We start from the raw sequence: 15,413 nt of genomic DNA on the forward strand, positions 1-15,413 counted from the left end.
TTTGAAAACTCTTAAATTGAAGCGAAACGTTTATATGTTATATATGTTTGTTCGTTTGTTAACATTTTTTTTATGTTTTTATTGTTGTTCCCAAATGATTAATGTCGTTATGTTTCCGGTGTACTTTGTGACAATGTTAACACTCGTATCTCTATAAAATTGTGAAAAGTTGTATATTTGATTTATTTTTAAATTGGTTCAAAAAGTTTACGATAATACAATGGAAGACATCAAGAATTTTCATTTTAAGTGAAATGGTTTAAAATTTTGTAGTAGAATAGGAATTCATTTTGTTTTTCTTCTCAAAAACTCTATTTATATTTACACTTACCTAATATTTCCTAATAAATATTTAAAGAACTCCATAAAATGCTATGTAATTTAAACACAAATGTGCAATTAATGAATAAGTGGGGGAATCCCTTAGGCACATGAGACTACATTTACTAATTGAATTAAATGTTTCTTAATAATTTTTTGTGTCAAGATTTTGGTTTTTTCTTATTGTGACTATATATTTGTTAAATGGTGGAAACTAATTCAATTTTAAATATAATGATTATTGACTTAAACCATAGTGTTTTATAAAGATTTGAATCTGAATAAATTTTAATTTTAAAAATTAAAAATTAAAGTATGATCTTATGCAAAATAAATAAATGAAAATAAAGGTATCTTGTCATATAATTGTCATGCTATGATATATTATTTTCCAATGTTCCTTTTTTTGGGGGGAAGGAAAATCATGTATAGGTTTGTTTATTGAGGAGTAAATGACTTGATATAGCTTATAATTATCCATCATTTTCATGTACCAATATCATTATTTATTTATTTATTTTAGTTTAGCACGATTTGTATATTTTGGGATGACTCTCACTTAAATTAGTTCATTCTCAAATATAAAAGTCTACTTAAATATGTATGTATGTAATTGAACTTGAAACTATAGTTTTAGTTATAGATTTATAAGAATTAAAATTATAAAAAAATCATACATATTTATAACCAACACGAAAATAAACTTTAAATTTATCTCAAAGTCTAGTTTCAACTATAGTTTTTAGTCTTTTTCGGATTCACTCCCTTAATCCATCTAACGTCCAAGTGAATTATTTGAGATTCTAGTCGCTTCTAGTTATCAACATTCTCTTACGAGAAAAAGTTTTAGCTTTTGTTTTTCTTATTAAGAAATAAATTATTTTAATTTGAAAAAAACAACAAAAACTAGTTAAAAATGATATGATATGTACGAAAATATAACATAGCATACAAATTTTATTGGGTAGGAAGCAAAATCAAACAAAAAAAAATCAAAAAATAATATAAAAGGATTCACTTCAAAAAGAATAGTATAAAATAAATATTGTAAATGTTGTTTAATGGATACGAAGTAAAATACTCAATTATTACCCTTTCTTTTATTATAACATATAATTTAAAATTTGAATATTTACTTTAGAAAAAATAAATAAAAGAAAAATAAAGAAGAAAAGAAAAAATGGAATATGCATGGCTCCATCTCTCTCTCAATATATTTTCTCAAATCGATATATTTATGCTATTAAGCTTTAACAGAATTCTAACAAAGGGGAGTCTAATTAAACTGTAGAAGAATTATAATTAAGAAAAGGAAGATAAATATTATAAAGAATGACACTTAAAATAAAAAAAGACAAAATTCCTATTTGAGACCTCTAGTTCAAAATTCATTTTCAAATCTAAAATACAGTCACATCAAACACTAATGTATCTCTAACCTTAAAATCTATTTTCAAACTCAAAATATATTCTTAAAATATTCTTTTCTTACATTAATTTTTTTTAACCTTATTAATATTATTTATATATTTATTAACTTTACATATTTAATTTCAATTTTTTATTTATTTATTTAATAAAATTAATTATATATCAACATTTCATACGCAACAAAATAATTCAATAATATATTTAAATAAACAAACTTATTATATTAAAACAAACATTATTAATAAAAAAACATAAATGTATCCAATTAAAGTATAATACAATTATAAAATTTTATTTATAAAATATAACGTAAAAATATAAAATAAATTATAAAATAAATTAGATAAAATTTCAACTATAATACAATTTAATAATTTAATTATAAATTTAAAAAATATAATAATTTTTTTTTAAAAGTAAAAAAAAAAGTTAAAGAATCATTGTGTATTATAAATATTTAAAGTTATATAAAAAATAAATAATAAATAAATTAAGAGCCATTTTGAAAAAATGGCCAAAATGAGAGATGAACAGTGCCAACCTATATGCATTGGCCGGAGTAGAAAAGCAGTAAAACACATTTTGCGTTTAAGAATGGACACGCAAAATGGGATTTACGTGCCTGTTAGAAATCAGATCAGATTTTCTGTTACCGATTGCCGTGTTCCCCTGTGGCGGACCAATCAGATTGCAGCATTATTATTTTAATAATAAATCAATCTGGGTAGGAGACGGAGGGAGGGAGAATCCGGAATCCGGGTTTAGGCCCGGGTTCACACCAGACGCCGTTAACGGAAGCGCCTGTTAACGCCAGAAAATAATATAATAATCATATGATACCCAAATAAGATATCTTCGCTCAGGGCACCGTGTCAGAGGGAAGGGTGAGATGCGATGGGAGCGAAGATCTACACGCCCGTTGCCATGACCCTCATGTAAACCCCCCATACCCACCCATGAGAAGACCGCCTGCCGTTCATGAAAATACACTTACACATCTATGTAAAGACCAAATTGACAGGGATTTTATATTTACGTTTATTAAATATTAATTTAATTTATTAAAAAACACATGCAGCGATATAATATTCGCTTCAATTAATTCAATGATCTACACGCCCGTTGCAATGACCCTCATGTTAACCCCCCATACCCACCCATGAGAAGACCGCCTGCCGTTCATGAAAATACACTTACACATCTATGTAAAGACCAAAATGACAGGGATATTATATTTACGTTTATTAAATATTAATTTAATTTATTAAAAATCGAATGCAGCGATATAATATTCGCTTCAATTAATTCAATCTTTTTTTTTTCATTTAATTTTTTTGGCCTTCAGACACTCAGGAGCGAAGATATATTCGGTTCAATTAATTTTCATTAAAACCTCATGTAAACCCCCCAACCCACCCATGAGAAGACCGCCTGCCTACCATGGAAAGACAATTACCCGTCTATGTGAAGACCAAAATGACATGGATTTTATATTTCCATTTATTAAATATTAATTCAATTAATTGAAGATGACTTGGTGCAACCGAACAAATCTTCGCTTCAATTCATTGGCTATTTTATTTTTATTAATTTTATATTTCCGTTTATTAATAAATGTTAATTCAATTAATTTGAAATGACAATCAGTAAACGACCAAATATTCGCTTTAATTTTGTTTTTCGAGTAGACGATTGAAAGCGAAGATTTCTTCTTTTCAAATTTTTTTAGCCTGACGTTCATGTAAAACCACCTCCCCTCCAATGAGAAGCCCACTTGCCTGTCATGTAAATTCACTTACCCGTGCATTTACATTCCGCGAATAAATCTTCGCTTCGATGAATAGTTTTTATTTTCAATTTATTTTTATTATTTTTTTAAGAAGTTACGATATCTAACGAATATTTATTCGCTTCCATGACTAGTTGATATAATTTCAATTTCCCGCTACAAGCCGACTCTCCCTCAATTTCATTTTCATAAGCAACTGTTCATATTCTTCTCTCTCTATCTCCCGGCGATAATCCAAACACTGAACGTCGAAACCCTAGATATTTCGTTTATACTACAAGGATTTCTTCTGAACATGTCGGGTAACCAAGGCAACAACATGGAAGTGGATCATCCCATCGACTCCCGAGAGGTCGTCTTGCAAGTTTGTAGGAGCATAAACGAAAACGAAACTGCCCCCACTCCGACATCCAACGTCAATCCCAGCAATAAACCAGAGAGGTATGTTAATCTTATTGTGTTTATACTAATTTTACACATGTTTATTCAATTTATTTCGTATAATACTGATTTATGCTATCCCACCAAAATTAATGACTTCGAGGTTTGATACCTTTACATATGAAAGGAAGAGGAAGAGAAATCCGAAGACGAATACTAAGTCGTCATCGACTGCTGAATCAGTTTCCACAGTTGCTGTCGAAGCTACTGATGTTGCTGCAAGTACTGATGAGATTTTACCACCACCTTTTCCCCCTAAAAAAAACCCAATGTTATTCCTACCTCCACTCCAACAGTCGATGAAGGGTTACCAGAACCACCCCCAGAAACCATTAATATTTCTCCGTCTACTACCCTATTCGATGAAGAGTTTCCCCATCTCCCCAAAAAACCAAAACCATCAAGAAACGTAAACTGACATTTCTAACCAGATCATCACCTCATGGCCTCGCTCAACTCATTCCTAAATTGAGCGTAGAATAGAGGGAAGCCGTGAAGGAAATCGGGTTTGGTTCTCTTCTTACAATGGGCGTCTCCAAGTGCATGGCTCATTTTTCCAGACACGTAATCCAATGTTTTGACCCGGATAAGAGTTCTCTGGTATTGTCCAACGGTGATGAGATCCGTATCGATGAAGATCTCGTACAGCTCGTGATGAACCTCCCTAGAGGGGCAATGAAGGTAGTCGAGTCCGTTGGGTTGGACAAGACTAAGGACCCTGATTATTTTAATTTCTTGAGGGATTGGAAGACCAGATGGACCGGGGAAGACTCAAAAGCTCCCGAAACACTTTCTATGATCCCCAAGATATTAAGTAACACAAGTGCAGACAACGATTTCAAAATAGACTTCGTTGTCTTTGTTGTCTCAAGTTTTTTATGTCCTGTTCAAAATTCACGAGCCAGGTAAACATGTATTCAAACCTATTATATATCTAATTGTATTTGTGAATACTGACAAATGTATTTTTTTCATTTCAGGTTCAAAATTCTCAAATCCTTAATGGAGGTTGATAACATAAAGGAACTGAACTGGTGCCACTTTACACTACAACAATTGGTTGACAGTGTAAGAAGTTGGAAAGAAAAAGCAAGTAAAGATAAAAATCCATATTTCGATGGACCTATAACCCTTTTATCGGTAAGTATTGTTGCCTCTCTTATATATGATTTATAGATATGTAATATTTTCTAACATGTTTCCCACTCCTTTACTCCAGATTTGCTACCTAGATGGTGTTTTTGTGGAAGGTGAACGTATCCCCTACGAAAGAAAATTTCCAATTATCTCCTGTTGGGATGACGTCACCGTGTTAGAGTTTACCAACTTAGAAGTTCGTGCCGGTGGTTTTGGGCTGGGCAGGGCAAGGGCGCGCCTAGCAGTTAAACAACCTGAGAATCCAGTTGACTCGGTTGAAGTAAAAGAAGACGATAATGAGGTATGTGGAAACAATAAATTGACTCCCATTGTTCTTTATTATCCTGTTTTCAAGATTAATGAAATCTGTTTTTCATAATGTACAGATGTTGACATCCAAAATCCTGCAAACTTTTAAAGATACAGCCCAACAGCTGAATTACCTATCAGGGGAGTTGGAGAAACGCAACATCGATCCGAAGCCCTTTTTTGAGGCCGGTTTCCTGAACCTCAGAGAGTCTGAAGGGTTCATGAAACACTTGAAGGTGGTGATCGATGGTCCGGTTCATGTAGGTGTGGAAGATCCTACAAGGGAGGCACTTGGGGACACTTTACAGTGTGCGGGCTTGAAAGTCAATAGTCCCCGGGTTGATTACACATGTGAGACTGCATTGGAGGACCATGCAGAAAATCCACCAGCACTGGCTGAACTGAATGATTTTGAGGATGCAGTGATGTCAAATCAAGAAAATCCATCAGATCACGTTGAACAGAATGATCTCGATGTTGCCGTTCTGCCCAATGAAGCTCCGTCACCCCCTGTTCAACCGAAATCTGTTGAGGATGTAGGTGAGGACATTGAAGATGAATCACTCCTTCTTGAACAGGAAGATGTAGAGGCTGTATTTCAGCACAGTCAAGCCAAGTCACCCCCTCCTCAGCAGGACGAACATGAGGATTCATTTCTGCCCAACAAAGATGACTCACCCATGGTTGAACCAACTGATCATGAGGGTGAAGGGAAGGAACCGGATGGGGCACACAAAGTGCAGACCACCACTCTTGAAGACGATGATCAGGGTGAAGGGAAGGAACAGGTTGATGTACCAAAATCTCCGCATGTTGAACCCAATGATCAGGGTGCAGGGAAGGAAAATGTTGAGGAACCCCAAGCTCAGTCTGTTGCACCAAGTGATCAGGGTGAAGGCAAGCAACAGGTTGAGGAACCCAAATCTCAGCATTTTGAACCAAATGATCATGGTGCAGTGAAGGAAAATGTTGAGGTTCCCCAAACTCAGTCTGTTGCACCAAGTGATCAGGGTGAAGGCAAGCAACAGGTTGAGGCTTCTAAGGCCGTTGAATCTTCTGAAGATGAAGATGAAGGTGATGGGGGGGGGGACGCATCAACATTAAAGAATATCCTAAGAGGAAGATCTTAAAAATTCCTGTGCACCTTCGATCCCCTTACATGCAACAGGTTGCGGATATGTTGGACCACAAAATAACCAACAAGGAACAGAGATTAGCCGATTTTGTGTTTGATGAAGACATGCCTCCATTGTAAGTTACTTCGCATGCTTTTAGAAATTTGAAAAATGAAATTAGTTAGTTATGGTCTTCTAAATGAATGTATTTTGCAGTGACGTTCTGTACGAAGGTGCACCTGGTAATATCACCCGTCAATTACTTCGTTCAATGAAAATGGGTCACGAAATTTCGAGCGAAGTGATTGACGCTTGGTCCATAATTGTGCACTTCAAATGCCGTAGGTTGCCAAGGCATGAACCAAGAATAATTTGTTTCTCATCATGTTCACATGTAAGTGCATCTCTTTTTTTTTGCTATGTATCCTTCAATGTTCATGACTTTGATGCTCTGCCCTTATTTTGCAGGTTAATATGCAGCATGATGCCACCTTATTTTCCCAATCCATTGAAGAAGACATGAGAAACTACCAAGTCACAAAAGAAGACCTCATCTTCGCTGACGTGGTCTGTACATATCCCTCAATTCCAAGTAAAGAATATGCAATAAAGTAATAAATGTTTGTGTTCTTTTTGCAGATATTCCTACCCGTTGTCTTTTCCCGACATTTCTTCCTTGTTTGTGTGAATATTAAGGACTCCAAAATCGTTGTACTAGACAACTCCGGCCGTCCTCATGGAATGAAAATTATGGACAAGTATGTCACTTTGAGTAAACAACTCGATTGTTTTGTGAAATTCTTGTTAAGTCAAGGCATGGAAAGAATGGCTGCCAAGGTTAAAAAAACAGGATAACGGCCCCAAAGCTGGACTGGCAAGACAAAACAAACAAGACAGACTGTGGTGTATACTTAATGAGACATATGGAAACATATAGAGGAACGGCGAAGAATTGGTCTATTGACATCAACGAAAAGAATGTAAGTGTTATACCATATTTTAGTAGATGACATTGAACAATTTTAGATGTTCTTATACTTTCTCTTGTTCTTTTGAAGGCCGAAGAAGCTTTGAGTACGTTGAGGATAAAATATTTATACAGAATTCTTATGTCTGAGCACAATGTCAATAGGTTCAAGTTAAAGACTGCCATTAGATCAAGATATTAGGGATTTGTATGTCTTATACGGAATTATACTTGTACATTAATTCTTATGTTTACACAGGTCAATTCACATTTTTTTAATGTATGGATGTTTGATAGTGAATTATAACTTATAATGCAATTCAGATCTTAATGTTTGGACTGCAATTCAGATGTTAATGTATGGAGTTATAATGTATTGATGTTTGATGTGTCTTCTTGTACCGATTTTTTTAAAATCATAAACGAGGATATTTTCTTAACTGTGTGTTTTAATATTCTTAAACGAAGATATATTGTCAACATCATGAAACTGAAAAACTTGCAACCGTAATATCTTCTTAACTGAAAAATTTGAAATTCCTAAACGAAGATATCTTCTTATGTTCATTTTTGCTGCAATCCATATTTTGAAAATCCGAGACGAAGATATCTTCTTCACTATATGTTTTTAAATTCATAAACGAAGATATCCTCTTAACTATAAATTTTCAAAATCCTAAACGAAGATATCTTCTTATGTTATTTTTTGGTGCAATCCATATTTTTAAAATCCGAGACGAAGATATATTCTTCACTATATGTTTTCAAATTCATAAACGAAGATATCCTCGCAACTATAAATTTTCAAAATCCTAAACGAAGATATCTTCTTATGTTCTTTTTTGGTGCAATCCATATTTTTAAAATCCGAGACGAAGATATCTTCTTCACTCTATGTTTGCCAATTCATAAACGAAGATATCCTCGCAACATGTAATGCCCCTACCTGTGGTATGTATTGATGTCAATTCAAGAATGAAAACTCATTTATTACTTCAACTACTGCTGTATCAAGATCATCACTCTCATACCCTCACTCTCACTCTCACTCTCACACTACACTCTCACTCTCACCTCTCTCTCTGTTTTGACTCTTTCCTTCCCAAATCTCTATCTACCGTTGTCTTTCCTTCAGTCATTTAGCGTAAAACTCATAAGATGGATATAGAGATGGACCCAGACATGCTGGTTTTATCGCAGCAACAACTGGAGCGATACTTAAGTCTGATCAACGATGACCCTGTCCCTTTTAGTGTCTATCATGTAGATGAGATTCTTCCTCTATTACGAATAAACGTTAACGACGGACTGATGGCCCACATGCAAAGCAGATGGAATACGGACTCTCGTTCTTTTGTTATTGGGGAAATGCACATATGCCCGACGCTAGAGGACTTTGCTTCAATCCTTAGGTGTGGTAGTCTTGCACTCATGATCTTGCCTGTCCATCAAGATCCTCATATGGCCGTCCACATTTGCGACAACTTCTATGGATGTACAATGTTTGATGCTCTTTTGTTTACCCTCCAACATGGATTTCTGAATATGACAAACATAGACGAGTACATTTGGCGTGTCCAGGGAGCTGAGAGGACCATCAACCACACACAAAGCAAACTGATCATGCTTGTGGTTCTGGCTCATTTTTTTTATGTCCGGCTGCAGGACGACGGCCTTCGGAAAGGATCCTGCAGGTAGTTCCTGCACTGATGGGAAACGCCCCAAACCTGGCTAGCCTGGTACTTGCTGAGACATTAATTGGTCTTAACGAATTTGTTCCCGAGGAAAACAACTATTCTCGCCGTGGATCACCTTTGGTTCTATACCTCTGGTTGTTAGACAAGTTGCATTGGTTGCCCCGTCCTTCAATTCCCTACACTTCCTTTGCCAATCTACAAGTGCAAAGGGTCAATGGACTCGTGCCTCCGAATTTTATTTCGGATATTCACCCAATTAGGTTCATTGTTCCGTGGTATCTGTTTACTGAAATGATGTACGAGATGAGGGGTTCTCCATTCATCATTTTGTTGGGCCTTGAGGGAACTACCTCCTACTGCACAACTGTCATATACAGACAATTTGGCCTACGGAATCCCCTACCTTCAAATGGACACAATCCTCCGGATGACTTCATGTTTACTCCTCACCATCTTTACTTAGAGTACGCATCAATAATTGAAAATTCTTTGACGGTTTTCATCCCCAACCGATGGATCAATGCTGTGAACGAAGCCATTCAGCTATACATTCCACCCGTCATCGAACATGAGGTCGTGTCGCTGACAGGACCGATAGACGAGTCATCCTCTCATGAATCAGACTAGAGCTTCATTTGTATTGTTGAACAACTATATTGTTGGTTAATCTGTGCAGTACTTATGTAAACGGATTATGGATTGTTTTTGTGTATTCAACAATATTATGAAGTTATGTTTGATTATAGTCTGAAGTTATATTTTACATTATGTAGTTAGTTTATTCTGGAGTGATATAAATCGACTCATTGTCGTTATGTTTGATTCTTTGATTGCAATTTGGATGTCATGATCAATTCAAAGTATAATGTAAAACAACTGATCTGTTCATGTAAACCCCTTAGATTGATCCATCGATTGGTTGTTCGCTTCCTTACACAGTATCTAATCAGTAAATCGAACGGACATTTCTTCGCCTGTAAAACCCTTGAAAACGAAGATGATGTCGCATCCAATCTTTGAAGTTACATATTATTGTTGACACTTTCATGTCATACTCTAATGAATTTGAAAACGAAGAATCATTCGCCTGTAAGTTTCTATATTAAACACAACATTGTTACGAAACGAAATACTATTCGCTTGATATTCATTTTTGAGGTCGACCACATTGAACGAAAATGTATTCGCTTGTATATTAAATCCAAGGAATGGTTGAATGATTGAAATTATATTTCATCATTGAAAAAAGAAGTGTGTTTTCGTATAAAACCCTATAAAGAAATCATTTCATATCTATGGATTACTGTATTAAGCCTGTCATGACATGTCAAATCGGAACAGTGTGCAGTATTGTTGTCACATCACAAAAAGTAATAAATATTATATTTTAATAAAGTTGCAAATTATGTTTTTTTTTCAATTTTTAAACACATGAATTCATCTAATTATAGATGAAAAGAAGCGAACATATATTCGTGTTCAGTGAAAATTGCCAATTTTGAGCAACTAATATGAAGCGAATAAATCTTCGCTTGAATGAATTCTAAGTTGACGTACATGTGATACACAAAACCCTTACATGAGAAGACCCTTTACACCTGATGTAAGTACACCAACGCTTGTATGTGAAGACCAAAATGATGAATGAATGTGGGAGGAAAATACACGCCGCGAATAAATCTTCGCTACAAACCATTTTTCAATTTCTATCCGTTAATCACATTTAATTTTTATTTATAATTGATTACTGAAATATTTTCGTACGGTATATCATATCTTCAAGTAATCATTACACATCGAATCGGACCAGTCTTCAGTATTTTAGACAGGAAACATCATTCATAATTTATATATTTTTAATTAAAAAGTTTAGGTGCTGTTTGATCTTGGTACACTATAATATCGAAACCAAAAATTTATAGAAATAAATGCTGAATACTACGGTCATAAATCAAAAACTTACATTTAATATAATTAACATTATATTAAATATTAAATTATTCATACATAACAAACATTACATCAGTGTAAACCCCTTATAATGATCCATCGATTGGTTGTTCGCTTCCTTAAAATTATGGCAATGATATGACTTATGGGAAACGTATACTTAGCCAGAAGAGTAGATATGATAATACTTTATTATTTCTAACAAATTCGTTATTTTATTAATGTTTAATGACATGTGCATGAAAATATAAATAACAAATAATTATTATAATTCGACGTACAAATTTTCATTACAAGTTTCATAAACATTTCTACGTTTCATAAACATTTGTATATTTTAACAATATTCATCTGCATCTCCAGCTTCAAGGCATCTCCATTGAAGCAACCACAGCGGATCTCTCACGCATAACTGGGGTCATACACCTGTTGAGTTATCTCTTGAGATGTTTTCCATCCCAGGGAATCTCCCAAAGTTGGCTCTTCCCACCAGCAGTGTACACGAATGATCTTCATTTGATCGGTAGTTTCTACTTGAGTTACCAAGCATTCGTGGTAACTGAAGATATTTTCCACCAGTTGATCTTCATTGTACAAGTTTTCCATCACATAGAATCTCCCAAATGATACATCCCAACAAACTATATGAAAAAAACACACACTCTCAACAACAACGCTCAAGAAATATTTCATGCTGCCGACGAAGATTGTTCATGTAATCCCTACATTTATAGCAAACAGAAAATCTGTTTTCATCATAAAATATTTAGATCTATTGATTCAGAAAAAGTAAATTTCCCGTGATGAAATATCAAATCGGAACAGTGTGCAGTCACTTTGTCACATCATTAAAAAGTACTTTCATTCACGAAAAAGTAATAACACTTAATAATATTAAATAAAAGAAATAATTCAATATTGTCATTCACATTATATTAGATAATAAATTATTTCTACATTAATAAAAATATTTTCATAAATAATTATAAAATTATATTCAATATAATATTATTGCTATATGAATGAAATTATGTTCAATATAAATCAGAATGAAAATATATTTTATTGAAAACATTAAAGCCTGATAACATTTCAATATCCCACAATTTACCAAAATTAACATGAATTTTGAAGTTCCGTGTATCATATAAAAAAATAATTCGAACAGGGAAGAGATCTGAGCTAAACTAACTCCATAAGCGAAGAAATCTTCGCCACAATTGATTTCGACCTGTCCCCCGTGTACCCCCCCCCCATACACAACAATGAGAAGCCCGCTTGTCTGTCATGGAAAGACACTAAACCGTGTATGTGTAGACCAAAATTAATTGTATTTTAAATTTCCCTTTATTTCATATTATATGAAATTATTATAACTGACATGAAGCGAACAAATATTCGCTCAAATGACTTGGCGGATCAGTAGGCAGTCCTTTGTTTTGTCACATCATGCAGAAATTATATTTCATCATTGAAAAAGAAGTGTGTTTTTGTATAAAACCCTATAAAGAAATCATTTCATATCTATGGATTCAGTAAAAGTATTAAGCCCGTCATCACATGTCAAATCGGAACAGTGTGCAGTATTGTTGTCACATCACAAAAAGTAATAAATATTATATTTTAATAAAGTATTTATATTATATTAAATATTTCAATATTGATAAAGTATTGTTACAATAGTGTAATGTTACCATTTTATTTTATTAAATATTATTTCTATATAGATAAGATTATGTTAAGAAATAAGTATAAATTTTTATTAGATATACTATTATTTCTATATGAGCAAAATCATATCGAATATAATTTACATTTAAAATATCATGAATTAAAGAAATTCATATAATTCTATTATAGCGTCTGAACAATTTAATCAAAGACTTGCAAATGACATGCAGCGAATACATCTTCGTAAACATATTAACATTAATTTTTTTTTCAATTTTTAAACACATGAATTCATCTAATTATAGATGAAAAGAAGCGAACATATATCCGTGTTCAGTGAAAATTGCAAATTATGAGAAACTATTATGAAGCGAATAAATCTTCGCTTGGATGAATTCTAAGTTGACGTACATGTGAAACACACAACCCTTACATGAGAAGACCCCGTACACCGGATGTAAGTACACCAACGCTTGTATGTGAAGACCAAAATTATGAATGAATGTGGGTGGAAAATACACGCCGCGAATAAATCTTCGCTACAAACCATTTTTCAATTTCTATCCCGTGGATCACATTTAATTTTTATTTATAAGTCAGTACTGAAATATTTTTGTACGGTATATCATATCTTAAAGTAATCATTACACATCGAATCGGACCAGTCTTCATTATTTTAGACAGGAAACATCATTCATAATTTATATATTGTTAATTAAAAAGTTTAGGTGATGTTTGATCTTATTTTGTTACACTTATTATCGAAACCAAAAATTTATATTAATAAATGCTGAATACTACGGTCATAAATAAAAAAATTACATTTACTATAATTAACATTATATGAAATATTAAATTATTCATACATAACAAACATTATATTTATTACATCAGTGTCAAAGTAAAATATATATATTGTTATTTATATTTGAAAAAAAATTAATTAAATTTAATTCACAACTCAATTAAAAATGAAATTAATACAATGAAGCGCCAAAAAATTTTCCACCTGTCAAGTCAACTGTCACAAAGTCTCAGGCTTTGTGACGACGGCCAGTCAATCGCTACCATCGAATCAAATGTCATTCCTTTAGATTGGATACGATCTGTTAGATTGGCAGATCGAAGATTTGTTCGCTTCTTCAGCATTGAGAAGCAAATATTTGTTCATTTTGTGGGAATTTTTTTTAAAATAATGTGAAACAAGAAAGACATGTACTAGGAGAAGATATATTCGTACATTGCGGAGTTCTGCACGAATACATCCTCGACTATTGTAGTATGTTACTTTTCATAATGCATAATTACTTTTCACACTACAAGAGCGAATATCGCTTCGACTCGTACGAATACATCCTCGCCTATTACAGTACGTTTCTTTTCATAATGCCGAATTGCATGTCACATTCCATGAGCGAATATCGCTTCTACTCATACGAAGTTCATGAGAAACTCCTTATTCTTGTTTGTGAAAACCGATACGGCCTCATGAAAATACATTCACACTAACAGAGCACTTTACAAAGTAAAACATCTCAAGCCCGACTCCGGCCGTCATACACCCAGGTTATTCTACCATCTGACCTAGCGCTGTCGTCTCCGGTCGACTACGAATCCATTTCTCTTTCGGTTGGTAGCTTCTGCTCCTGCGAAATGGTAAGAAGTGTTTATGGTTGCATGTTCAGGTCTATTTCGTTTTCTTAGTTTAATTCGTTCGAATCTAAATCTGACTCTATCATCTCAGAATCAGGATTACGATATGCAAATAGTTCCATATACTAAATCCACGACGGAAGTTAACACACTAAGGTAATTACGCTAATGTTAGAAAATGTACAAATTTGACTATATTTGGATTAGGGAAGTAATCCAATTTGCTAATGATAATGTAGTGTTCAACAAAGGAAAAGAAAACCCGAGGCATCATGCACGCCCACGACACCACTGGATATTCTGGCCAACGCGGCGAATGAAGCACTTAGTGAGTCCCAGGTTACGAAGAAAAGAAGAAGGACTCGTGACCCTGATGTTGATTTCAAGAGCAGAACCTCTCCATCGTTACTTCATCACCTGATTAAAATGTTATCGGAAGAACAAAAGCAGGCTGTGAGGGACATAGGATTTGGTTCCCTTCTGTCACTTGGCATATCAAAATGCCCACTTCAATTCTCACGGTGCATTGTGAGTCTATTCAATCCCAGAAGGAGGAGCATCGTCCTACACAGTGGAGAGGAGATGCAGATTGATGAAGAGGATGTTCAATGTGTATTGAACATACCCAGAGGGGAATTAGTAGTGGCAGAGTGTTTAGGAAATCACACGGGCGACAAGGTGTACAAGGACCATCTCACGGCGTGGAGAAGGAGATGGGGATACGAGAACAGTGGAGGTCCTTCAACCTACCAAATGCCTGACAAAATTCTACAGAACACAGAAGGAGACAGTAACTTCAAGATGGACTTCGTGGTGTTTGTTGTATCCAGTTTTTTGTGGACATCCCAAAATCCACAGTGCAGGTAAACCCAAAGAACCTAGCATTAATTCTGTGATCTCATTTAGAACTTCAATATCATTTTAAATGGCTT

This window comes from Impatiens glandulifera, chromosome 1, assembly GCF_907164915.1.
Source record: "Impatiens glandulifera chromosome 1, dImpGla2.1, whole genome shotgun sequence".
NCBI lineage: Eukaryota > Viridiplantae > Streptophyta > Magnoliopsida > Ericales > Balsaminaceae > Impatiens > Impatiens glandulifera.